The sequence below is a fragment of the Sarcophilus harrisii genome, chromosome 1, assembly GCF_902635505.1.
Source record: "Sarcophilus harrisii chromosome 1, mSarHar1.11, whole genome shotgun sequence".
Taxonomy (NCBI): domain Eukaryota; kingdom Metazoa; phylum Chordata; class Mammalia; order Dasyuromorphia; family Dasyuridae; genus Sarcophilus; species Sarcophilus harrisii.
The window spans coordinates 318,774,859-318,801,539 of record NC_045426.1 but is presented as its reverse complement, the minus strand read 5'-3'; the positions used below and the strand labels follow the sequence as shown (position 1 = coordinate 318,801,539).

The 26,681-nt window shown below is 34.8% G+C and overlaps 1 long non-coding RNA gene across 1 annotated transcript in view; it reads left to right on the top strand.

Moving 5' to 3' along the window:
- LOC116420462 overlaps nucleotides 1-23,597 on the top strand; it is a 208,410-nt gene extending 184,813 nt beyond the window's left edge. The window contains exons 6-8 of the long non-coding RNA XR_004230791.1: nucleotides 754-831; nucleotides 20,888-20,987; nucleotides 22,860-23,597. This is a non-coding gene — a long non-coding RNA (uncharacterized LOC116420462). The remainder of the gene's footprint in view (nucleotides 1-753; nucleotides 832-20,887; nucleotides 20,988-22,859) is intronic.
- Nucleotides 23,598-26,681: the final 3,084 nt, after the last annotated feature.

Here is a 26,681-nt window from a genome sequence, read left to right as displayed (position 1 = left end):
TCTTCTCTGGATTAAATGTTTCCAGATTTTTCATAGCATCATTCTGAGGCTCTTCAACATCCATCCTCTGTAAGTTTTTAGCCATTCAATGTCCTTCTTGTAATATGGTGCCTTCTTGTAATGTGGACACAGTATTCCCAATACAGCTTCTTCAAGTCAAGCTAGAGTGAAATTATCAGTGTCAGTGATATTTGAATGCTAAATCTCATATTTACATATTTAAAAAAATCAACATTACAGGTATAATATAGGGAAACATGGCTAGACAGAAGTTTGGAAAAAATCTGGGAATTTTTAGTAAGCTATAAGCTTATGGTGTGAATCAAGAACGTGATATAGAAATCAAAAATGCTGATAACAATCTTAGGTTTTGGTTTCCAATGCAAATGAAAGAGGGAGAGAAAGCAAGTACAACAAAAAAGGGAACTGAGCTGTGGGGAGACCAGCCTCTGTTTCAATCTTTTGTTTCTTATAATAATAATATATTATATATGGTATATATAATACTGATTATAATTATCACTAGCATTTATAATAATAATGATACTAATAATCACTAGCATTTATATTGTGATTTAAGATTTTAAATCTTAAAAAGTAAAAGCACTTCCCAAGTATTTTATTTTATCCTCATAACAATCTGGATTTGTAGTTACTATTATTAATCCCATTTTATAGCTGAAGAATCCAAGGCAAATAGAAGTATGGCTAGTAAGTTCAGCCAGATTTAAATTCAATTCTTTTTGACTCTAGGTTCAACATGCTATCCATTCTACTACTTAATATGTATGGCCAACAATAACCTTCCTAGATGCTAAGTCACATCAAAAAGTAAGTGATCACTTTTCTTCAGTGTTCCTATGATTTCTACTTCATAAAAAAATTTCACTTGTGATAGAATTGGGTCTGGAATTATTGTTCATCTTATTTTTGCCTTCACCTTTTGAGCAATTGGATTATTATATCCAGTTAAGAAAGTCTGAATTGCTTTGCCCTTGGCAGGGAGAGAACTTCAGCAGATAATGAATCTCCCATCAATACATCATGTTTCTATGCTAGGCTTGTGATCTTTTTCTTGGTTATGTCGCAGGACATAAGAAATCAGCAAATTTTTAAAAATAGCCTCAGAAACTAACCAAAATGCTCGTAATATGGGTAACAACCAAAGGGAAACAGAAATTCTATTGCAAGAAGGCAGATTTGACTGTGTAGATATCACTAAAGTTTAATGGGATGGGACTCACAACTGGGATATGACCCTAGATGGGTATACCTTTTTCAGAATAAATAGGATATGTAAGGAGGAAGATAATATATATTGGGGTGGTGTATGCACATGAAGAAATTCATGAATCAGGGTTAGAGGGATGGAAAACATGCTGGAAAGCATTGTTAATGGAGGTAGAAACAGAAAGAATATTTTCATTGGACTCTTGAGATGTAGAGTATATCACAATGTGTAAGAGTGAATAATATTTGGAACTTGGAATTAGGATCATGAAATGAATCTCCTACTTGTGGATAGATGGAAGCATTTTGCTTCTTTCTTTTCGGTTTATTTTGATTAGTCAGTCAACTAGCACCTACTGAAAATCTATTATGTTCCAAGCATTGACCTAAGCTCTGGACAATCAGAGAAAGGCAAAAAATAGTGTCTGTCCTCAAGGAGCTCACAGACTAATGGATTATTAAATCTGAAAGATTCTGGATAGATTTTTTAAAATAGGATTTTCTATTTTTAAAATTTTTTAATTATAACCTTTTATTTTCAAAATACATGCAAAGATAGTGCAAAATTTTGTATTCCAAATTTAATCTCCTTCCCTTCCCCCTGTCCCCTCCCCTAGACAGACAGTAATCTAATATAAATTAAACATGTGTAATCTTCTAAACATATTTCCACATTTATTATGCTGCACAAGAGAAATCAGATCAAAAAAGCAAAAACTTGAGAAAGAAAAGCATAAAGGTGAAAATCCTATGTTGTGATCCACATTCAAAGCCATAGTCCTCTTTCTGGATGCATATGGCTCTCTCCATCACAGGCCTGAATCACCTCATTGTTGAAAAGAGCCAAGTCCATCACAGGTGATCATCATGTAATTTTGTTGTGTACAATGTTTTCTTGGTTCACTTCACTTAACATCAATTCATGTATGTCACTCCAATGCTCTGTAATCTTCAGTTGGGTGTGGAACTTTTTGTCATGTTAGTGTCACACTGTCTGATAGCTTCATAAAGAACCTTGTAGTCCTGGCTTCTCAACTGAGCTTTGGAAAATGTGCTTCTTGGGTAACAAAATTGAGTTTTGGTTTGTAGCACTGTGGCATGAATAAACATGCTTGGCTTTGTGTATATCACCCCTGGTTTAGCCTAATAAGTGAGCTTGCTCTCCTTCAGGTTTATAACTAGTTCATTATGTTAGACCAACTTTTTTGTCATTTACATGTTTTCTTTCATATATGATCCAAGAGAATATTCCTCACACATGTCATCATCATCATCATCATAAATCACTACCATCAACAAAAATAGATAGAAGGATAGATAGATTGACTCATCGATTGACAGCAAAGCACACACTAAATGACAAATAGGTAATCGAGTTGCTAGGTGGTGCAGTGGATTGAGTACCAGATTTGAAGTCAGAAGACTTGTCTTTACAAATTCATATCCAGCTTCAGACACTTGGTAGCTGTGTAACTTTGGGCAAGATACTTAACTCTGTTTGCCTCAGTTTCCTGTAAAAGGAATTAGGGAAAGAGATGACAAGCCACTCCAGTATCTTTTCCAAGAAAATTCCAAATGGGGTCACAAAGAGTAGAACATATCTGGAAAGATTCAACAGCAATAACAATAAGAACAACAAAATAGGTGCTACAGATTGTAAACAATCCAGGATTTAAAAAGAAGAAAATCATCATCATTTAAGAGCTGGAATACTTGAAAGAAAATTCTCTAAGATGGAGTGGAGTTTGAACTGGGATTAAAAAATAGTTGGTAAGAACTTAATGAGTGAAGAGAAATGAACAATCTAAATTGAGGAACAATACATGAAGTGTTTTTTTAAACAATTGCATCTGGGCATATGGAGCTGACAATATATGCTGTGCTCAGTGGTCAAAGAGAAGACTTGTATAGCTGGAGCATGGGATTTGTGGAGAGGAATAGTAAGTGTGAAGGCTGAATGGATATATTTGTATCAGATTATTGAGGGTCCTGAATGCAAAGTAAAGAATTTGGATTTTATCCTATAAGAAATGGGAAATTGATTAAAAATTTTTGACAGCATCAGGATTATGTATGCAAAATGTGTATATTGTAATATTTTAAGAATAAGTTCTTATTGCAAATACTTCAAGGATCTGTCATTTTGTGTAGGCCCCTTTTTTGTGGATTTCTTCTACCAAATTCAGATTACAACTTCTCCCTAATTTAACAGATGATCTCTTGAATTGATGCTGTCAATAATTAATTGCCTGTAGCCAATTTGATGATAAATCTCTCTGGATTTATTGAAATTGATTTGCAGAGAAGAGATGAACTATCTATCACTGGACCTTTATCCAAAGCCAAAACAGTAATATCAATGATAATAATAATATTAATATTATATGTATGATTTGTGTGTTGGGAGTAAGGTATGATGCTGGTGATGGTGTATTTCCATACACATTATTTAACCTTGCCAATCTCATTAAATATTTATTGTCAGTTGGGTGCATGATGCAATTCAATAAACAATTCTGACAAGATACAGCACTGTTTTCTATTCAACAAACATTTATTAAGTGTTTACAATGTGCAAAATTTCTTCCTTCATGTTTCCAGATCCAGAAAGTCTTTCTATGAGATTTTTGCGTAAATGAAGTTTTAAAAAAAGCCCTGCTAGAATAAAAGAATGAGACAAAGACTTAAGAATATTCTGAGAGTAATATAGGACCACATCTGAGGAACCTCTACCTACATTATACAAGTGGATTGGTAAACAGAAGGATAATATTCTTGATGGCCAAGCTGTTTTTAATATCAGAAATCTGCAGCTAAGTTGGAGAGAAAGCATTGTGTGGTGAATTGGAGGGATGGTCTATGAATTAGGAAGATTTAAGTGTAAGTATAGCCTCTGAAATATTAGCTACATTACCATGGAAAACTCAGTTAAGTTCTGAAGGCCTTAAGCAGATCTTTGAGACATAAAGAAAACGGGAGGAATTTTCTTATCAGGAAATTTCCTATACTTATGGTATCAGACTCAAATAAGGGGCCAGTAATCCATACAGAAGAATCCTAGTGGGCTGCCTTTTGACTTGCTTCTAAAATGTGTTGTTTTCTATGTTTTATTGTATTTTTATTTATTTTGTTAAGCATTTCCCAATTATATTTTTATTTGGTGGTGATTTGGTCTTGTTTTTATTTCCCTTTTTGTTTTCCTTATCTGTATTGTATTGGAGAACATAGCAGAATTTAGTGGAAAATGTTCAGTCAGATCATCTGGGTTGGAATCTTTGTTCTAATACTTAAATAGTATGTATGATATGCAACAAGTCAATTAATTTCTCTGGCCTTCAACTTCTTTACCTACTAAATAAGGGTTATAAACTAGATAATTTCTGAGGTACTTTCTAGTTCTAAATTTTTGATCTTTGAATAGATTTCTGTTTACTTGCTCAGTGTGTACTATAAACCTAATTCAACCAAAAAGCTTAGAAAATGGGAAGATTAGGAGAAACTGAACTTTATTGTAAAATGCAAGTAGTGTTCAAGCAGTCTGTCTGTCATTGATCATCTGTCTGAATGTAGAACACTTTCTGGCTTTAGTAAGGTCAGTCTACTCGACATAATTGATTCTCTCTTTGATAAGTGAGGATCTTGCAGTAATTCAGACTCACAAATTGGAGCATCATTTCTTTGTGTTTGGTGCTAGAGCCATAGAAGATTGGGCTGACCTCAGGATATACCCTAGACATTGATTTGGTGAATTGATTTCTAGTAGAGCTTGTTTTCTTAGCAATTGTCTTTTTCTTTTAAAACTGGAAAATAGGAAAAATAATATAGTCATACTATAGCTCAACAGGAAAAATACTGAGCTAGAGGTAAAAAAAAATTCTAGTTTGGATTCTACTATTAACTAATTGTATAATGGTGTGCAAATCATCACATCTCTCTCAGTCTTAGTTTCTTCATCTGTAAGGCCATCACCTGAACTCAATGATTCAAAAGTCTCTTTGACCTCAATAATTTCAGTTAAAAAAGTGTTGCTGATGATTTTTTTCATACCACACCAGTGCCTATTATTAGTACCTTTCCTCTACTCCTTCAATTTAATCTCCCCCTTGTAACAAAGGAAAACATCAACAAAATTGATAAAAAATAACTACGTTTGACACTATATGCAGCATTGTACACTGGTAGTTCTCCATCTCTCTCTCAAAGGAGGGAAATATATTTCAATATCTCTTCTCTTGGATCAGTCATCACAATCAGACTAAATCTGACTGGATGCCTTCACTGCTATTTATTGTAATTATTTTCTATATATTTTTTAGCTCTGCTTATTTTGCTCTGTATCAATTCATACTAATTTTCCCATACTTCTCTGAATCATTCACATTTGTCATATCTTACAGAACAATAATAGTCCATTATATTTATATATCACAATTAGTTTGGCCATTCTCCAATTGACAGACAGTTACTTTGTTTCCAGTCTTTTGCTATCATGAAAAAAATGCTGGTGTGAATATTCTAGTCTTTAATGATGATTGGAGCCAATTAGTGTGTAAACCTTTTCTCTAGAGCATGCTAATGCTTGCTTCCCAAGTCTTTTGTTGGTTCCTCAAGCATTGGATACATGATACAGATTTAAAAAGATTGGCTTTATTACCATTTTGTTTTTTTCTCCATTGGTGATGGGCAAAAGATTAGTCAGATAACTAACAATTCTGACTTTATGGGCCAGATCACGATGTAGTCTTAGGATCACAATGATCTTCTTAGATTAGTCAAATTTGCTTGATTCCTGTTAAACATCAGATCTAATAATGTAGCAATTTTTTTTTTAAACAAGATCCCTTTAATAGAGCAGTGATTCCAAATCTGTGGGCCTCAGGAGCATGGAAAACTGTGGACCTATTGTAAAAGGTCCTTAAATCCAGATGCGCACCAAACATTGTTTTTGCAATCTTTATTTAACTATAACAACACATGCAGTGTGATTCAGTACAATAAAATAAACATTATAAAGACAGAATAAATAAAATGAATGTTATCCAGATAGGGAGATTTTCAAATACATCTAGCTATTTTGGTAGTTAATAAAATATGAATTCATTTCAAAATGAATTTAAAGTAACTTTTTATCATTATGTATTTTTTTTCTTAGACCAAAGGAGATTTTTCGAGAAGCAAATTGTGAGGGAATTGAGAGAGTGATTCTCAAGCAAGAAATAAGAAAAATCGTGGAGAATTTTTTAGTTCTTTTTTATTTTAAAACTTTTTTTATTTCCAAACATATGCATATATAGTTTTCAACATTCACTCTCACAAAAACTTGTGTTCCAATTTTTTTTTTCTCCTTCCCTTTTGTCCATTCCTTCTCCTAGATGGCAAGTAATCTGTTAAACATGTGGAATTCTTTCATACATATTTCAACAATTATCATGTTGCACAAGAAAAATCAGATCTAAAAAGAAAAAAAAAATTAGAAAGAAAATAAATTGCAAACAAATAACAACAAGAAAGTAAAAATGCTATGTTGGAATCCACCCTCAGTCCCTGCATTCTTTTCTCTGGGTGCAGGTGACTCCATCACAAGACCATTGGAAATACTGAAATGATTATCATTTAATCAGAATTGATTATCACATAATCTTGTTATTGCTGTGTACAATCTTTTCTTTGGTTCAACTCACTTCACTTAGCATCAGTTCATGTCTCTCCAGACTTTCCTGAAATCATCCTGCTGATCATTTCTTATAGAACAATAATATTCCATTACATTCAAATACCATAACTTATTCAGTCAATCTCATGGAGAATATTATTATCAAAAAATTAACTGAGGGAGCATCTGTAACTATTGATCCATGTGCTTATTTTCCCAGTCCATTTAAAATTTCTATGGAAATAATCTCTGGAGGCAGTTTTGTTGGAAATATTAGAGAAGAGCTAGATCTTTGCAAGTGATAATCCACAGTGGAACATATCTTTTTCTTCAGACAATTGACTGAAATATGAGACTGAGATGCCCAGCATTTTATTTGATATGGAAAAATGCTTTATTAAAAACTCTTCTCCAACAAGGTATTCCTCACGCATAGTCCAAACTAATGACTCCTTGTAAAATGTAACAACAGAAACAACTTTGTTCAACAATCCTCCTATGGTTAATATTAGATGAAGCATGAAACAGGGAGATTTAAATTTTCCCAAGGTATTCAACATTACTAAGGAGGAGATTCCTTAGACTTCACTTTGGAGGAGGGATTCCCTATGGAGATCTATTTGATATTCCAAGATGTAAATGACATTTTGATGATTTTTTTTTTTGTCAGAGCCACAGAATACTTAACAACCTTCAAAATTAAAAAAAATCATACTAATAGGTTTAGTTTAATTATCCACATAGGAAAAACCAAAAAGATAAAGTGTCTATTATTCAGACTACAATATATAGCTAGATGGATAACCTATAGATAACTAATACATATATATATATATATATTATATATATCAATGAATAAATAACCTGATCCATTGGTATAAACATCTTGGACTGACACTGTAAATAGATAATAAGTTGAATGCAGGGTGGAGAATGGATAGTCTTTCGAAACTACAAACTTCTCCCCAAAACAAAGATCCATCCTTTTACTGCCAATATTTTCCCACTGTTACTTATTATATAGGTGTGAATCAATTTTTGAAGGACTGAAATTGTTGGTCATCCCTAGAGCAATGGAAAGACAAGTATCTAGTGGGTGGGAACAGGCTACAAAATATTACAGTGAATTGTGAAAGGGAAAGTATGTCTTTCAAGAAATATATATAGTAAAAAAGAAGATGAATTGGTTATGGGGTGAGACCAAGGGATAATTGGTATTTCATTGATATCCTTGCAAGGAGATTAGAACTCAGTGAATGACCTGAGAAGGTTGGATAGATCCACTATGATAAATTTATGGGAGAACATGAGTGAGTATCATATAGGATGAGCATCATTATATGAGATGTGATATACTTCATTTCAGGGACTACCTAAATTGATAACATCCATTTGAATATTTTCTTAATCAAGGGATACCAATAATACAACTAGTATTATTGTTCACATTTTTTTAAACATTTAAAAAGCTATCTCCCATTCAAAAAATTTTGGTTTGTGGAAGACTATAGTCACTAAGACCTAGTTTGTATTTCTTTCTTTTTTTTTTTTTAATTAACTTGAGACCTTTGTATTTGAGCAGATACTTATAGATAATAAAATCATTAGCACAGATCATAAGCCTACCACTTTTTTTGTTTGTTTTTTTGTTTTTTTTTTATTATAATAACTTTTTTATTGACAGAACCCATTCCAGGGTAATTTTTTTACAACATTATCCCTTGAACTCACTTTTGTTCCTATTTTTCCCTCCCACCCTCCACCCCCTCCCCTAAATGGCAAGCAGTCCTATATATGTTGAATATGTCGTAGTATATCCTAGATACAATGTATGTGTGCAGAACCAAACAGTTTTCTTGTTGCACAGGGAGAATTGGATTCAGAAGGTAAAAATAACCCGGAAGAAAAACAAAAGTGCAAACAGTTTACATTCATTTCCCAGTGTTTTTTCTTTGGGTGTAGTTGCTTCTGTCCATCCTTGATCAATTGAAACTGAGTTAGATCTTCTCTTTGTCAAAGACATCCACTTCCATCAGAATACATCTTCATACAGTATCATTGTTGACATATATAATGATCTTTTGGTTCTGCTCATTTCACTTAGCATCAGTTCATGCAAGTCTCTCCAAGCCTCTCTGTATTCATCCTGCTGGTCATTTCTTACAGAACAATAATATTCCATAACATTCATATACCACAATTTACCCAACCATTCTCCAATTGATGGGCATCCATTCATTTTCCAGTTTCTAGCCACTACAAACAGGGCTGCCACAAACATTTTGGCACATACAGGTCCCTTTCCCTTCTTTAGTATCTCCTTGGGATATAAGCCCAGTAGTAGCACTGCTGGGTCAAAGGGTATGCACAGTTTGATAACTTTTTGGGCATAATTCCATCTTGCTCTCCAGAATGGTTGGATTCGTTCACAACTCCACCAACAATGTATCAGTGTCCCAGTTTTCCCACATCCCCTCCAACAATCATCATTATTTTTTCCTGTCATCTTAGCCAGTCTGACAGGTGTGTAGTGGTATCTCAGAGTTGTCTTAATTTGCATTTCTCTGATTAATAATGATTTGGAACACTCTTTCATATGAGTGGTAATAGTTTCAATTTCATCATCTGAAAATTGTTTGTTCATATCCTTTGACCATTTGTCAATTGGAGAATGGTTTGGTTTCTTATAAATTAGAGTCAGTTCTGTATATATTTTGGAAATGAGACCTTTATCAGAACCTTCAACTGTGAAGATGTTTTCCCAGTTTGTTGCTTCTTGTTTGCATTAGTTTTGTTTGTACAGAACTTTTTAATTTGATGTAATCAAAATTTTCTATTTTGTGATAAATAATGGTCTCTAGTTTGTCTTTGGTCCTAGTTTGTATTTCAAGATTTAATGATTAGTGTTTTTAAGAATGAGAGGATTAGTAAATCATTGACCAAGTCTTTCCAAGAGTGTATTTACATGACCATTGTTACTTTTGTGATGAGCGATACTGTTGTTGTTTATCTTTCATTTAAAAAAAAGACTAATGACATCTCAGGGGATATCTTAATTTGCACATGAATTGAGTTTAAGTGAGGCAGAATTGTTCAAAGTCATCAGCCTCATTTTCTCTTCCAGTCACTGAAGTCCAGTGGCAAGACAAAAGTCAAGATTACTGGCAATGGCCAAAGATGCACTGGATGACCATGGCATCTTCAATGTCTAACCAAACTCTAAGAACTCTAAGTTAATGTTATTTTAAAAATTTATTTAAAAAATCACCAAAAACTATTTTTATCTTTTTTATTTCTTTTTTTTTTAATTTTTTTTTCTTTTTTTTTTCTTTTTTTTTCTTTTTTTTCTTTTTTTTTCTTTTTTTTCTTTTTTTTCTTTTTTTTTATTTTTATTTTTTTTTTATCTTTTTTATTTCTATAGAATTTCTCACATATTATTTTATGTTTCCCATAAATGTGAATTGGAAATGGATTTGAACAGACAATTCCTTGGCAAGCAAGAGAAACTATTAGTCTATATCTCTCTCCCTATAATAGCTTATAAATTAATAAAAGTGTTTCTGACAAATGAGCTAAAACTCAAACTGAAGTTTATATTCTTCCAAGATGGTAGAGAGGATTCGCTGCTAATCCTTTTACTTTTTCTATATGAAATAACTTCAGTGAGGTTGTCTACAGTACTATGATGTGTTTGCTAATTTGAAGTTCTAGGAGGGTGGTGTAACTTGTGCTTGTTGCCTTTGATTGAAGTTTCATAGACAATGAAGAAGAGAACCATACTCCAGTGGTTCCCAATGTACATTTTCTCAACTGTTATCTTAATGACAAGAATCACAAAGATGTCTTGTGCTATTTCCTCTGCTGAGTGTTGAGGAATAGGTAGAGGATAGACTAAAAACAAGCTTGAGTAACTCAATGAGTTTACAGAGACTTTGTGTATTTGGTCACATCTGTGTACAAAGCATAGAGATATGTTGAATTCTATATTTCTCAGACATAAATCCAGAGAGCTGCAGGTTCTCTTCATGATTCTTCTATTGCCTCCAGCTTCTGTCACCTCTCAGGCTCCATGATTGAGTTCAAATGTAATAGCAACAGAAGTATGTTGCCTCTTCATCTATCAAAGCTATCCCATGGATCATATGGGGAAGGGAAGGGAATGGAATAAGTATTTATTAAGTGCCTACTGTGTATTGTGCTAAGCACTTTACAAATATTGTCTCATTTGATCCTTTCAACAACCCTGTGAGGTAGGTGCTGTATTATTTCCATTATATGTTTGAGGAAACTGAAGCAAGCAAAGGTTAAATGATTTGCCCAGGATTTGGAATCTAGTAGACTGAGGCTAGATTTGAATTCAAGTTTCCCTGACCCTAGATCCAATCAATATTCTATCCACTGTACTGCCAAGATGCTTCATAGTTCTCTTGGGTCCATGTGAGACCACTAGCCATTATTGTCAATTCTCAGGCCTCATGAGTATGAGCATATATACTACTTCCATATGCCTTTTCCTCTCACTCTCCAAAGCTGCCATTCCCAGCTTCTCCCCACATCTAAGGATTAATCTTTATTACATTTTGGTTCCCTTTTAGACTTTCCTACTTCCTTTTTCTCCAGATAGCTCAAAGAATCATCTTATGTAGAGCCCAATTGCTCTGATCTATGAGAGTCTGAGCCAATTACATCATTCCAAGATGCTGAGATCAAATTATTCCAATATCTTCTTAAAAGAATAAAGACTATATCTATTTATACTCGTAAATGAACCTTTTCACTGTCTGCTTTATGCTTGTGATTATCCATTATAACTTTAATGCTCTTTATTCATTGAATCATAGTATTAAACCTCACAGGTGATTTATTTTATGAATTTTTATGGGAAACTAAGGCCAAGGAAATTATGATTTTCCCACGTTCACACAGCTATTAAGTGACAGGACCAGACTTTGAATCTGAGAGCTTTGTTTCAAAAGTTACTGCTATTTCCAAAGTACTATGCTGTTTCTAATTCAGCTACCATAAGAAGTCTTAAAATTTGGAGGCATAATTTTGAATCATGAATGTTCTCTCACCTGAGAATTTCCTATGCTAATGAAACCTAGGTTCAATTCCTGTCCCTATTCCCCATCTATATCATAATGTTTGGCACATAATAGAAGCTTAAAAATGCTTGTTGATTGGCTAATTAATGAATGCTTTCTGGAGATTGAAGGATGGATCAGATGATTCCTTTCATCATAGCCTTCTTCCTCTTTTCTTCTTCTCTCTTTTTCTATCTCTTCCTTGTCTCCCTCTCTCTTTTATCCTTTTGTCTCTATTTAATAAAACCACTCCCTTCACCTTTATTAGCAAACTGGGATGTGGAAATGTTCTGGGTCTCACTGGAGTCCCATCTTCACTGCAGTAATACTCTGTGTAAACCAGTGATAGATGTATTATTCCTTTCCTGGGTACCCAGAGAACCATAAAATCATTTCAAAGTTGGGACAAAGTTTAGAAGCAATTATATCAAGAAAAGGATTCCTTTTGTAATGTACTTGTTGAGCAGTCTTCCAGATTTTGCTTAAGGACCTCAAGCAAGGTAAAATATACTTCCTTTTCCCACCTGAGCCCCTTCCATTTTTGGTTAGGAAATTCCAATATTAAGAAGTTATTCCTTATATCAAGCTGAAATCTGATTATCAGAAGCTTTCTCCCATCTCTCCCAATTCTGCCTCTTGGAGTCAAAAAGATAAATCCATTCACTCTTTTACAGAATAACTTCAAATATTTAAAGATCATCATTCCATCTTGACAAATTCTCTCTTTTACATGCAAAGTGTGCCTCAAGGAATTCTTGGATATACTCTATATGGAGAGGAATATAGTATTTGGGGTACTAGACTTGCAATCTGGAAACCAAACTCCATCTCAGACACTAATTATGTGACTTTAGTAAAACCACTCAACCTCTCTGTCCCTCAGTTTCCTCACCTATAAAATGAAGGAGTTGGACTTAATGGCTTTTAGTTATAAACCAATCATTCTAAAACTTCTGAGATGTAAATTATACATCAATATCTATTGATGAGACAAGAATTAAAAGCACAAAAATTGAAATGGGAACCTGGATAGTAACTGTTTCTTTGTGGACCTGCTTCCATGTCACTCTTGGAGTGATTTGAAAAAACAGCTTTATGTTAAACAGTGACCTATTATGTGCAGGCAAGAGGAAGTTAAGAAAACTCAGGGGAAAAGATGAAGAGCTTTCAATTGCACTAATGAAACTTATGTCAGAAGGAAGCAGCATGGTACAATAAAAAGAATGCTGAATTTTAAGCCAGGATATCTGAGATCTCTGCCACTTAAAGATTTGGGCAATGCAACCTCTCTACGTCTGCTGTCTCATCCGTAATTTGAGAAAGTCAGACTAGACAACCACTTTATTCTCTTTCTGGACTAAAATCTAAAATCCTACGAGCTTATTTGAACCCTAACACATTTGTCCCTCACGTTCCATCTATCCCCTCTGGCCTCATTAGCTACAATCTTTTTTTTTTTAATAAAGCTTTTTATTTTCAAAACCTATGCATGGATAATTTGATGACATTGACCCTTGCATAGCCTTGTGTTTCAGATTTTCTCCTCCTTCCCTCAGCCCTTCCCCTAGAAGGCAATCAATTCAATATATGTTAAACATATCAAAATATATGTTAAATCCAATATGTATAAACATATTTATACAATTTTATTGCTGTACAAGAGAAATCAGATCAAAAAAAGAAAGTAAATGAATAAGGAAAAATGCAAGCCAAAAACAACAAAAAAAGTGAGAATCTTATGTTGTGATTCACATTCAATTCCTACAGTCCTCTCTATGGGTGTAGATGGCTCTCTTTATCACAAGATCATTGGAACTGACATCAATCATCTCATTGTTGTAAAGAGTCACATTCATCAGAATTGATCATTGTATAATATTGATGTTGTGTACAATGATCTCCTGGTTCTGCTCATTTCACTTAGCATCAGTTCATGTGAGTCTCTCCAAGCCTTTCTAAAATCATCTTCCTGATCATTTCTTATAGAACAATAATATTCCGTAATATTCATATGCCATAACTTATTTAGCCATTCTCCAGCTGATGGGCATCCACTCAGTTTCCAGTTTCTCGCCACTACAAAAAGGGCTGACACAAACATTTTAGCACATCTGGATCCCTTTCTTCCTTTAGGATCTCTTTGGGATATAGGCCCAATAGAAACACTGTTGGGTCAAAGGGTATGCACAATTTGATAACTTTTTGAACATAGTTCCAAATTGCTCTCTAGAATGGCTGGATCTGTTTGCAACTCCACCAACAATACAGTAGTGTCCCAGTTTTCTCTCATCCCCTCCAACATTCATCTAAATCTTTTCCTGTCATCTTAGCTAATCTGAGAGGTGTGTAGTAGTATCTCAGAGTTGACTTAATTTGCATTTCTCTGATCAATAGTGATTTAGAGCACCTTCTCATATAATTAGAAATAGTTTTAACTTCATCTGAAAATTGTCTGTTCATATCCTTTGATCATTTATCAATTGGAGAATGGCTTGGATTCTTATAAATTTGAATCAATTCTCTATTATTTTAGAAATGAGGCCTTTATCAGAACCCTTAAATGCAAAAATGATTTCCCAATTTATTGCTTCCCTTCTGATCTCGTCTGCATTAGCTTTGTTTGTATAAAAACTTTAACTTAATACATCAAAATTAGCTATCTGGCGTTCAATTATGAATTCCAGCTCTTCTTTGAACACAAATTCTTTCCTTCTCTAGTTGTGAGAGGTAAACTATCCTGTGTTCCTCTAATTTATTTATAATATCATTCTTTATGTCTAAATCATGAACCTATTTAGATCTTATTTTGGTATGTGGTATTAGGTGTGGATTGAGCCCTAATTTCTTCCTACTAGTTTCCAATTTCCCCAGCAATTTTTGTCAGATAGTGAGTTCTTATCCCCAAAGCTGGGATCTTTGTGTTTGTAAAACACTAGATTGCTATAATTATTGCCTATTTTGTCCTGTGATCCTAACCTATTCCACTGGTTGACTACTCTACTTCTTAGCCAGTATTAAATGGTTTTGATGACCGCTGCTTTATAATATAGTTTTAGGTCTGGCACAGCTTCATTAGCATTTTTTCATTAATTCCTTTGAAATTCTTGCCCTTTTGTTCTTTCAGATGAACTTTGTTACTATTTTTCTAGATCTGTAAAATAATTTATTGGGAGTTTGATTGGTATGGCACTAAATAAGTAAATTAATTTAGGTAGCATTTTCATTTTTATTATATTAGTTTGGCCTACCTTTGAGTACTTGATATTTTTCCAACTGATTAGGTCTGACTTTATTTGTGTGCAAAATGTTTTGTAGTTGTGTTCGTATAGTTTCTAACTTTCCCTTTGCAGATTGATTCCCAAATATTTTATATTATTGACAGTTATTTTAAATTGAATTTCTTTTTGTATCTCTTGATGCTGAACTTTGTTGGTAATATACAAAAATGCCAATGATTTATGTGGATTTATTTTGTATTTTGCAACTTTGCTAAAGTTGTGAATTGTTTCTAGTAGTTTTTTAGTTGATTCTCTAGGGTTCTCTAAGTATACCATCATATCATCTGCAAAGAGTGATAAGTTGGTTTCCCCATGACCTACTTTAATTTCTTTAATCTCTTTTTCTTCCCTTATTACAAAAGCTAACAGTTCTAATGCAGTATTGAATAGTAATGGTGATATTGGGCAGCCTTGTTTCAACCTAATTTTACTGGGAATGGTTCTAGTTTGTCCCCATTACATATGATGCCTGTTGATGGTTTTAAATAGATACTAGTAGTCATTTAAAGGAAAAATCCATTTATTTCTATATTCTCTAGTGTTTTTAATAGGAATGGTTGCTGGATTTTATCAAATGCATTAGCTACAATCTAAAACAGAATAATGATAACTTTCTTGATCACAAGATGGCAGTCTTACTTCTGCTCCATTACTGAATGTAGGAAATGATGTGAAACAGAGCAGAAACCAAATGGCTTCTGTCTCTCAAAAATATTGACAAATAAACTGTAATCAAGTAGAGGAAAAAAGGGAAAGGAAAATATTAAAAATAAATGCAAGAGATTTGATAAACAAGGATTTTTTTAGATGTCTGGCTCCATTAGTAGTTCTTTTGCACTTGTGCCAGAGCCTTGTGGATTTAAGTCTCACACTAGTATTTAGGATCCAGTCCAGACATGAGGCCATAGTAAAATGGTGCAAAGAAAAGGAGGTAGAACTCCTGCCAAATGTATCTGGATTTATGCACTGGCATGATCTGAGAACTTGGTGGAGATACCTCTTTGTATCAGTCCTAATTCAATTTGACCCATCTCAAACAGCCTTTCTTAAGTAAAAATGATAATAAGAATAATAGCCAGCATTTATTTGAAAGTTTGCAAAGCTCTTTCAAAATATTAACTGATTTAAGCTTTTCAACAACACTGAGAGATAAGTATTATTATTATCTATTTTAAATGTGTGGGAATTGAGGCAAATAGGATTAAGTGATTTGTCCACGATTCCATAGCTACTAAGTCTCTGAAATCAGATTTGAACACAGATCTTCCTGACTTGAAATCTGGTACTCTCTCCATTGTACAACTGGGTACTTAGCTAAGTGGTTCAGAAATGAGTGGTTCAAAGTCCTGGAAAGATGAACTTCATCCTCTTTTTCCCTAATTCTGGTGGCTTGCCATGGAACAACAGGGATAAAATGCTAGGCAAGAAATCAGGTATATCAGAGTTCAGATCTAGCATACTAACTGTATGACCCTGAGTAAGTCATTGTACTAAGTACCCAGGACAGAGAAAATGATGTCTGCCCTCCTTCCAACCCCAGTGAATTTTTATTTTGTTCTAGAAGATATGATATGGAAACAAGTAAGGGGATACAGGATAATTTGAGGAGAAAATGAGCACTGACAACTAAGTAAAATGAAATTAGATAGGGACTCCCATTTAATTTCTGCAGTAGAACTTTCCTGTACCAGACAGTTAAGTGGGTGCTAGAGTTGCTGCTATTTCTCATATACAACTAAAAACTATTCAACCCAATCCTGTTCTTTTTATTTCAGATAGCTAACAGGATGCAAAGATGAAGGGAAGACCTGATCATCAGGGTCACACAAACTTTCTGTAAAACCAACCTCATCCTAATGGGAGATGAGAAGGATTCTGGTGAAAGGGCTGTCCTAATAAACAGCTTTGTTACAGTTTCTAACAAGGTTAATGATCAAATGCAGCCCCAGCTATGTAAAAGTAGTGCACTTCTTGGAACTATAGCCTTAAATGTGCTATTTAAACTTCAATCAAGACAGCAATCTGGCTATAATTCTGGGAATGAGTTGAGATTTAGACCGCTCCTTGTTGGGTTACTGAACAAATTGTCATGATGTCAGATAACTGGGGAAGCCACTCAAATAAGGAAAGAAACATATTAAGTACTTCCTATGTGCCAGGCACTACGCTAAATGCTTTACAAATAAATTATTTGATTCTCACAATAGACCTGAGATAAAGATCCTACAATATCTATTTCCAGTTGAAGAAACTCTGGTGGGGTCAGAGTCAAACAGTGCTTAAGTGACTTACTGAGGGTTACTTGGTTAGTAAGCTAGATTTGAACTCAGGTCTACTTGACTCCATGCCAACATTCTATCTTCATGCCACCTCTTAGGAAGTTAAAGACTTGCACATTGTGAATGTTCCATGACAAGCTACCAGATTAGCAGATTTAGGGCAATAAGAGAAATGATGTTCATCATTCTAGCCCTTTTAAAAAAAAAAAAAAACTGAGTCTAAATTTCAAATAACTGGACATAGTCCTGAAAGCTCTCTCTTGTCCACCAATGTTGACTGGATGTTGTAAGAGCTATTTGTTCATCTGTCAGGGTCCCCTCTAAGTTCATTTCTAGCTTTCAGATTTTAGGAATCCGTGCCTCTTTTTATACGTTAATCAATCCATCAAAACTCATTAAGGAAGCACTTCCTTTAACCAATCATGAGGAGAGCCCAAGAAATACAGGAAGGTAGAACAATTTCTGTCCTCAAGGAACTGACATTCTTATAGGGAGACAGCATATAAATAATTCGATGTATGCAAAATAGAAAAAGAATTGATGGCTTGTGTCAGTGAGTCACTTTAAACACTTGAGGAAATCACTTAAAGTCACTGGATGAGTTTCACCCCTTAAAACTAGAGCAAATATCATGTTGTGCTGGAAAGATTCCTGGGTTTAAAGTCAGAAGAGCAAAGTTCAAATTCTGACTCTGCCAATAGAAAACTGTGACTCCAAGCAAGTCATGGTACCTCTGGCTCTCAGTTTTCTCACCACAAATGGGGGGAGGGGGGAGAGAAAACAGGATAGTGACATTAGATGGTCTGTAAAATACCTTCCAATGATGATGTTTTTATGATCTCTTCTAAATTACATTTATAATGTATCACCTCTGACAGATCTTTCCTGATCCCACCTCAAATGCTAGTTAGTTCCCCATTCCTCATTGTCTGTCTGTCTCTGTCTCTAAGTCTCTATCTCTCTGTCTCTCTGTTTCTGTCTTTAATGTCTCTCTGTCTCTGCCTCTATCCCTGTGTCTGTTTTTAACTTTCCCTGCCTTGTCTCTTGTCTTTCTATGTCTCTCTGTTTCTATCTCTGTGTCTTAAATACATTCATTCTCTTTCTGTAAGTCTCTATCTCAGTCTCTGTCTCTCTGTGTCTGTCTGTCTCTATCTCCCTCTTTCCAGAACAGCTAGATGGCGCCATAGGGTATAAAGTGCTGGACTGGAGACTCATCTTCTTGATTTTAAATCCAGCTTCAGATACTTATTAGCTATGTGACCTTGAGTAAGTCATTTAAACCTGCATGCCTGAGTTTTCTCATCTGTAAAATGAGCTGCAGAAGGAAATGGCAAACCATTTCAGTATCTTGCCAAGAAAACCTCAAATAGGATCACTGTTGGACACAATTGAAAAAGAAATCTTTGTGTATATGTAGATAAATGTATATGTATATATGTATAATAAACACATGTATATATGTATACAAATATATGTACATGCATATGAATATATTTATGTATATGTATATTAATATAGATATATGTACAAATGAATGTGTATATATATTTCCATATCTATATACATACGCATACATACATATAAACAGTAAAATATGTACATATTGCTCCCTAGGAGAATATATGCTCCTTGACGTCAGAGAGTTTATTGTTTTTGTCTCATTTTTGTTTCATTCATTTATTGATATCCCCAGAGCCTAGCAAATTCAGAGCATAATAGGTCTTTAATAAACCCTTGTAGATTGATTATAACATGCCTTCTTCACAATATATCCTTGTGGCTCAGGTGTTACAAATATTATTGTGTCAGTTTTATAGCAAAGGAAAGAAAAAACCAGAAATTAAGTTATGTGTTCAAGATTTCTTAGCTGGTATTTGTCAGAATTAAGATTCAAAAACCCAGGTCTCCTGAATCCCAATTGAATGTGGCTTCCTAACTAAGGCACAAAAGGATTAAATTGATTCATTAAAATCAGTTTCCTCCTTTATTATACTATCTGACTTCTTTTTATAGGTCAGGTGCATTTTTCATCTGAATTCTGAGTCCAAGCAAAGCTTATGGGTTAGAAACATAAACTAAAAAACATAGGAAATTGAAGATGGATGGAGCCCACAGAAATACTTTTCATTCCCTTTTTAAAAGAAGGTGGTGATTTGGAGAGGAAAGAAGAAGATATAAGAAGTCCACAACTTTCCCTGTAGATGGTGATAAAAAGAACAGAAGTCAGTTTTCAGGATTTACGATAATAGAACAATAAAGTCTCAGTAGAGGATAGAGTGAAGGAAGAATCAAGAAGTTGTTCAGCAAGAAATTTGGCAATATAATTAAGTGGGCTTTAACTTAGAATTTAAGGAAGAAAGAGAAAAATGTACATCTAAAACTGTGACACATTATAGAAGAACACAAATTCTTTACTTACTAAAAAAAAAAAATTAAAATAGAAGATGAAATCATCAGTAATTCCCAGTAGGCAAGAGGAGAAGAAAAGTGGTACAATAGAGAGTACTGGGCTTGGGGTAAGGAGAAATCTGAGTTTGAATCTTTCCTTTGACTTTTCAATTCTTTAATTCTGGACAACTGAGGCAACGTCTCAATACAATTGCATTGTAGTGTTTTTTTCACTTATATTATTATAGTTATTCTTCTTGGCATTTTTGTGCTTTCATGTATCCATTTAGTAAAAATCCATTTAGTCAGTTGTTACATAGAAGATGGTCCAAAAGGAGAAAGAGTAACACAGAAGATAGTGCAACAGAAACTCCTGCCAAAAGAAGGTGGCCCCAACTTCAAAGTTTCCATGGGCTAGTTGGAATATAATTCTACAGAAGTCAGCCCAGGTGGGATTAAATGATCTCAGAAACGAAGTTCTGGAGACACAAAGAGAAACAGTTCTAATGAGAAGGAAAATGGGAGGCTGCCCAATGAGATTAACACGGATGTGCATGACATTCATCAACCCACTTGGATATTTTAAAGCAATGTACAGAAAATCCAGGCAAAAGGGAATGAATGCAAAAGTTTGGTGTGGGTCCAGCATAGTATGCATGTATTAAAACTCACTGAACTGGAACAAAGAAAACTAGTTAACAAGAAGAGAATTTTTATCTCAAGTCGGGGAATAGAGGAGGATGAAAAGAGGAATAGGGGTAGATGAGATGATGAGAATTAATAAAGACAAGATGGCAACTGCTTAACTTTTAGTTATCAATCTGTTTTCTTTGTCAAGGAGGATGATTTGGGGGTTAGAAAGGATAGAAAAAATGATGAAGAGGAGTTGATACTCTAGATAATGAAGGGAATAGTGAAAAATCAATCACTCCACAAATTTACTGACAAGATGCTACACCCTGTTTCTTTTATCAGAGCAGAATTTATCTGAATGGAATCATCTCATCAGAGGTGTGAACAAGTGTGAAAGAGGCCTGTTCATCAATCAATCAAAGAACAAAGACATTTCAACTAGGTATGATGGGAAATCTAAATCTAAAAGTTACCTTGAGAGCTTCAGGGCTACTTTAATAAGCATCTACCTGCCATCATTTTGAATCTGTGAAATCTTGGGCTCAGTTAACATCTCTGACATTAAATATTCAAAAAGAGTGATTTTTTTTTAAACAAGTAAATTCATTCTTTCGAATTTTGTTTATAAAATGATACAATATAACTTGCTTTTTTGAAAAAATATTGGTGGTAGGGGAATCACTTTTTACAAAATGGGGGGAATGTAATATCAAGTATATGATTAAGAAACTAGAAATCTTCCTTTTGGATCCAGCCTTTTCAGATACCCAGGGGATCTTGGATAAATCATTGGGGAAAAAAATCCAAACAACTTTCCTCAGTTTCTCACTGGTAAAATGTCATAAAAGTGTAGGTTTAGAGCTGGAAGGAATCTGAAATGCCATTGAGTCTGATCTCACTTTAGAGATGAAGAAACAGAGTCACAGAGAAAGTAAAGTGATTTACATTACTATAACTATTTCATCAGTCATTCAGTTAGGTGAGAACTCAATCTTTTCCCTTTGAGGGATATTCTGAATATTAATAAAATAAAATTCTTGAAGCATTTTGTAGTTCTTAAATATAAATTATTGTATCATTATATATTTCATTATGTAGTAATATATATTATATTATGATTAAGTAATGCTAATATAATTATATACATATCCATGAAAGGAAGTGTGACATAGTGGATAATAAGTTTGCCAGGGACTCAGGAAAACCTGGGTTCAAATCCTGCCTTCATAAGGCAATTTTCTTTCCAAAATTTTATGTTGTATTTGTAAACAAGACTCATGACTAGCACTACTGGCTGTGTGACCAAGCCAGAGAACAATGTAGTACAAATAAAACATTTCTGAGAAAGATACAAGGCAAATCTACTTAACTGCATACAGTTCCGAGCTATTTTTTATGGTTGTATGTTAGAATCCTTCTACCTATCTGTATTGATAAAGAGAGTTTCTTATCTAGAGTATACAAGATAAATCGTAGGTCCATTAAATATTCATAAATGCATACACATACCCCTTGCTCTCTTTGTATACACAAATATACATATACATTTATATGTATATAATGTGTATAATATTGTATAGGTTTGACATGTATAATATGTATTTGTATGAGGATATAATATATATGTATATATACATATATTTCCCTACACTAAAATTCTATTTCCGTGCTTTATCATAAAAAAGGAGATTACCCTGATTTTCTGAAGATTTTATCAACATAGTAGTACCTTTGGATGTGCCTATCAAGCTCATGAACCCAGCATTTTATTGGTATTATTGACTTCCCATGAGGAAACTGATAAAGATTATCGCCTACTCTATAACAAAGCATTGCTTATGGATATTGAAAAATTATGTGATTATCTGGGATCACCATGACTATTTGTTAGAGGCAAAACTTGACCCTAACTCTTTCTAACTCAAAAGTTGGCTTGTTTTCTCCTATGCTAACCTGTTCTCTCATGAGATTTTATGTTGCAGTGGTAGAGTGGCGTGGTAAATCAGATTGTTCAGCTAATTCTATTCATTTCTCTCTATCTCTACCATGGCACCACAGGCTTATGGCTTAAATGTGTTTACTGGAATAAATTCCCTTTTTTTCCTTCTTCAAAATGATGTAAAAAAGATTCATAATTCTCCCATTTTTTTTTTTTTTTTTGAGTTTCCAGTCCCTAGACAGATACAGTCCTCTGGCATAACACACTATGTAAAATCTAGCATTCTTTCTCCTCTAAGGAATCTTCTTCCTCTCCTCCCCCCACTCCTTCCCTACATTTGCTTCTTCCTAACTTCAAATTTATTATTTGTTCCAGGCACTGAAGTAAGCCTTAGAAATAGAAATTAGAAAGAAAAATACAGATCCTGTCTGCCCTCAAGGAGCTTACAAGATAATGAGGGAAGATAATACACAAAAGGAAGCTGAAGAGAGTAAGTCATGGACAATTTTGTTTCTTGGAATCCAAACCAAGCAGAACTCGTGATGAAAGTGAAGAATTATTTAGAAAGTTCTAACAGTTCAAAGACCTCTATAAAGGAAAAGTTTGGAAGAATTTAGTGGGGGAGAATCACGATGGAGTGAGAAACTGTTGAATATAAAAGATCGAGTCAATTAGCATGGTGATATTTACCAGTTCCCAATAAATTCGCCCACACTAGCAAATGTCTATGGGCAACATTGTTTATATTTTATGATGTAGATCGAAGAGAGAAAGTGCAGGTTATTTTTAATCCAGTTGGGACCCATCTCTGATTCCAGACTAGCACAGTAAAATTCAGGTATATTCTGTCTCCTCTCCCCACCATTTCATTTCCCACCTTCATTACCACTTTCAGCACTGCATATCTATCAAGGCAGCATGGCACTCTTGTCATGATCTCATTGTGGTAGGTTAATAACCACACCCCAATTTTTCAGATTTTACCCTTCATAGGCCTCAAGTGATTGATATGTTTGAAGGGAACTTAGAGAATATGATGTGTCAGCTTAATGATCCAAAGTCCACTATCATCTCACTAACTAAGTGCTTGTGTGATAAATATTAAAATAAAAGCAACTACTTTTTAAAATCCTTTTTATGTCTTGTCAGACTTTTGGGGAGGAGAGTGCTTTGTAAACCTTAAAGAGCTCTATAAATTTAAGTTATTGCTGTGATATTATTATTATTCATAGCAGCAACTACTTCAATAATATTTTGCTACTTGGAAACTGAATGTATTCTTTCCACAGACCAGAAAAAGAATATAGTACAAATGCAACATTTTTGAGTTTATGTTGGGGGCAGGGGGAGGGGAAGGGGCGGAACTCAAATCTATCCACCTCTATTACATTTTAGAGGAACATCTGCTTAGGTCCACCAGTAAGTCAAACAATTACTTTTTCTCTTTTAAAAATAATTTTATTGATATCTTTTGTCTTTATAATCATCTCTTCACTCACCTTTCTAGAGAGTCATCCCTTATAATATAGAAGAAAAGGGAAGGGACGTTCAACAAAACTATCCAACATATTAAAAAAGTCTGATGCTTAATGCAGTCTAACATCCATAGTCCCCCATTTCTGCAAAGAAATGGGGAAGGCATCTTCTCATATTTCTTCTTTGGGACCAAGCTTGGTCATTATAATATCAGAGCATTTAATTTCCACTGCTTTTTTGTTTTTTATTTCTTTTTTAAAATTTTTAAAAATTAAAAACAAAATAGAAAAAAAGACAGAAAAGGAAAATAAAAAAAAAACACCTGTCATGTGCTCAACAGAACATCAAGGATTCAAAATATGTAATGATAAATTTCCATTTCAAAAAAGATACATAATAATAGAAAAGATTATGTATTCATGACTGTGTTGTTCTATTGACATTTTTGTATTCATTGTGTATATATTTATGTATATGTATTTGTGTATATGTATTATGACTATGTATATATACTACATGCACATTCACACACATATTTATTCTCCCCACCCCACCCTTATCATCCACTTACTTTACTTGCATCAGTTCCTGTAAATATTTTCATACTTCTCAGTATTCATCATATGCGTTTATTTTTATTTATTAAATGCCTACCATGTAATAGACCTTGTACTAAAATGTAGGAAAAAATACAAAAACATGACAGTTCTTGATTTCAGGAAAAGTGCATTTCACTGTAGGTAGCAAACAAGTTCAACATATATAGAAGAAATACAGGTTGGGTTTGAGGAAGGATGTGGGAATGAATTGATGGCAACTGATGAAATAATCAAGAGAAAAAAATGTAAAGAGGGCATAAGACAAAGTCTTAGGGTATATTCATGCATAGGTGATAGGACATGAAAAAGTAACTAAGAAGGATTAATTAGATCAGTAGGAGGAGAATCATGGCAAAGCAGTGTCACAAAAATGTGGTGCAGTGGCAAAGGAAACTATGACCTGCATTTAAATGTCAGCTTTTCTATTTACTACCCACGTGATTATGGGTGTAAATAGAAAATTTTTCCTCTGGAGGTTCAGTTTTCTCATCTGCTAAATGAAAACGTTTGGTGAATCTTTTCTGTTCCTCTACCCCTAAATTCTAATTCTTTCATAGGGCTATATGTAATAACAATAACTGACATTTAAGAAGGACTTTAGAGTCTGAGAATTGATTTCCACACACTAACTCATTTGAGTCCAGCACCAACCTCTGATATTAGGACCACAGGACAGGTATGATTACTCCCATTTTATCATTGAAGAAACTGAGGCTGAGGGAGATTTCAATGACTTTGCCTAAGGTCACAAAGTTAGTGTCTGCAGGGACATTCCACCGAAGTGCACCCAGATGTGCACTTCTTTTACTAGGGCAAGTGAAGAAAAGACTTTCATAGACTACTTGAAACTACCCAAAGGCCTACCCAGCTGAATAACATTGAATAGCATTTAAATAAACCCTGCGGTTGAATTCACTTTCACTTTTCAGCCCCTTAGCAGGCACTTCTGTGCAAATGCAAAAAGGGGAGGGGGCCTCAGATTGCTTTATTGAAGTTACTTGCGTTTTCCTTTTCCTGTCCGTTTTAAGAAGTAGCTGGCCATCTGTGGAATCCGCTTTGACTCCGAGCCTTTCCGCGTGTCTTCTTTACCTCGAGGCTGAATTACTGGCTAGTGTTAAATGTATTGGTCTTCTGATTTATAACCAAAGTGCAAAGGATGGTTCGGGATTTACCTCAGATCTCTCAATCCAGTCTCACACCCCCCATCACAGCTCCCTACTTTGGGTTTTGCTAAGGCCTGTACGAATTTTGGGACTGGGGGCTGGGAAGAAGACGAATGAGGTGAGCAAGCAAGGGAGTCGCTGAGGGATGCTCACGGCAGCGTAAGGCACCGCTGGGCACGCATCTGGCGCAGGAGCAAACAGACCGCAACCTCTCAGTAGCACCGGAGGTTTGTCCAAGGCAGTGGGCGAGGATTCTCTCCCGCACGAGGGCGCTCCGGTCTTCAGACGTCTCAGGCACTGCGGCGGCTTTTCCTAGCTTCCTTTCAAATTACTGCGGAAAAAATAGACTCCCTCTAAGAGGCACGGATGGAGAGACGTTGCATTCTTAAACATGGCATGCTGATGCCGTCCATTCGTCATGTCCCCGCGCCCTTAAAATGATTATACTTCAATAATTATCAGTAAAGGCAGAGGTTTATTTTTCTCAGTCCGTTTTCCCTGGACGGTTTTCTTTCCCCATTACTGGCAGATAAGGGTTCGATGTGGGAGCGCACGCACCGACCCTCGCACACAAGGGTACGCACACAGAAGGTGCACACATTCGCGGCGGGGGTGGGGAGGGATTAGGCTCAAGAGAGATCTCCTTTGGAAAGATTGGCGTGGCCCTTCCTAATGGCACTGCCTGGGAACGGGCATTTGTTTCCCAAGGAGGACTCCTTTCAGCCTGCCAGTTCAAATAACACAAAATAATCGGGGCTATAGGCCAAAGTTGCCGCAGAGCTCACGGGGAAACCAAGAGATGCCAAGCCAGCTGCGTTTCCTTCTACAGCTTGCTCCTCGAGCCTGGCGATCTCTCTCTTGGGCAATCGGGACGATTCGAAAAGCTCTATTTGTCTAAAGCCCCGAGTTGATTTTAGATATCCTTCCCCCCTCCCCCCACACCCCCCACCTCCACCCGC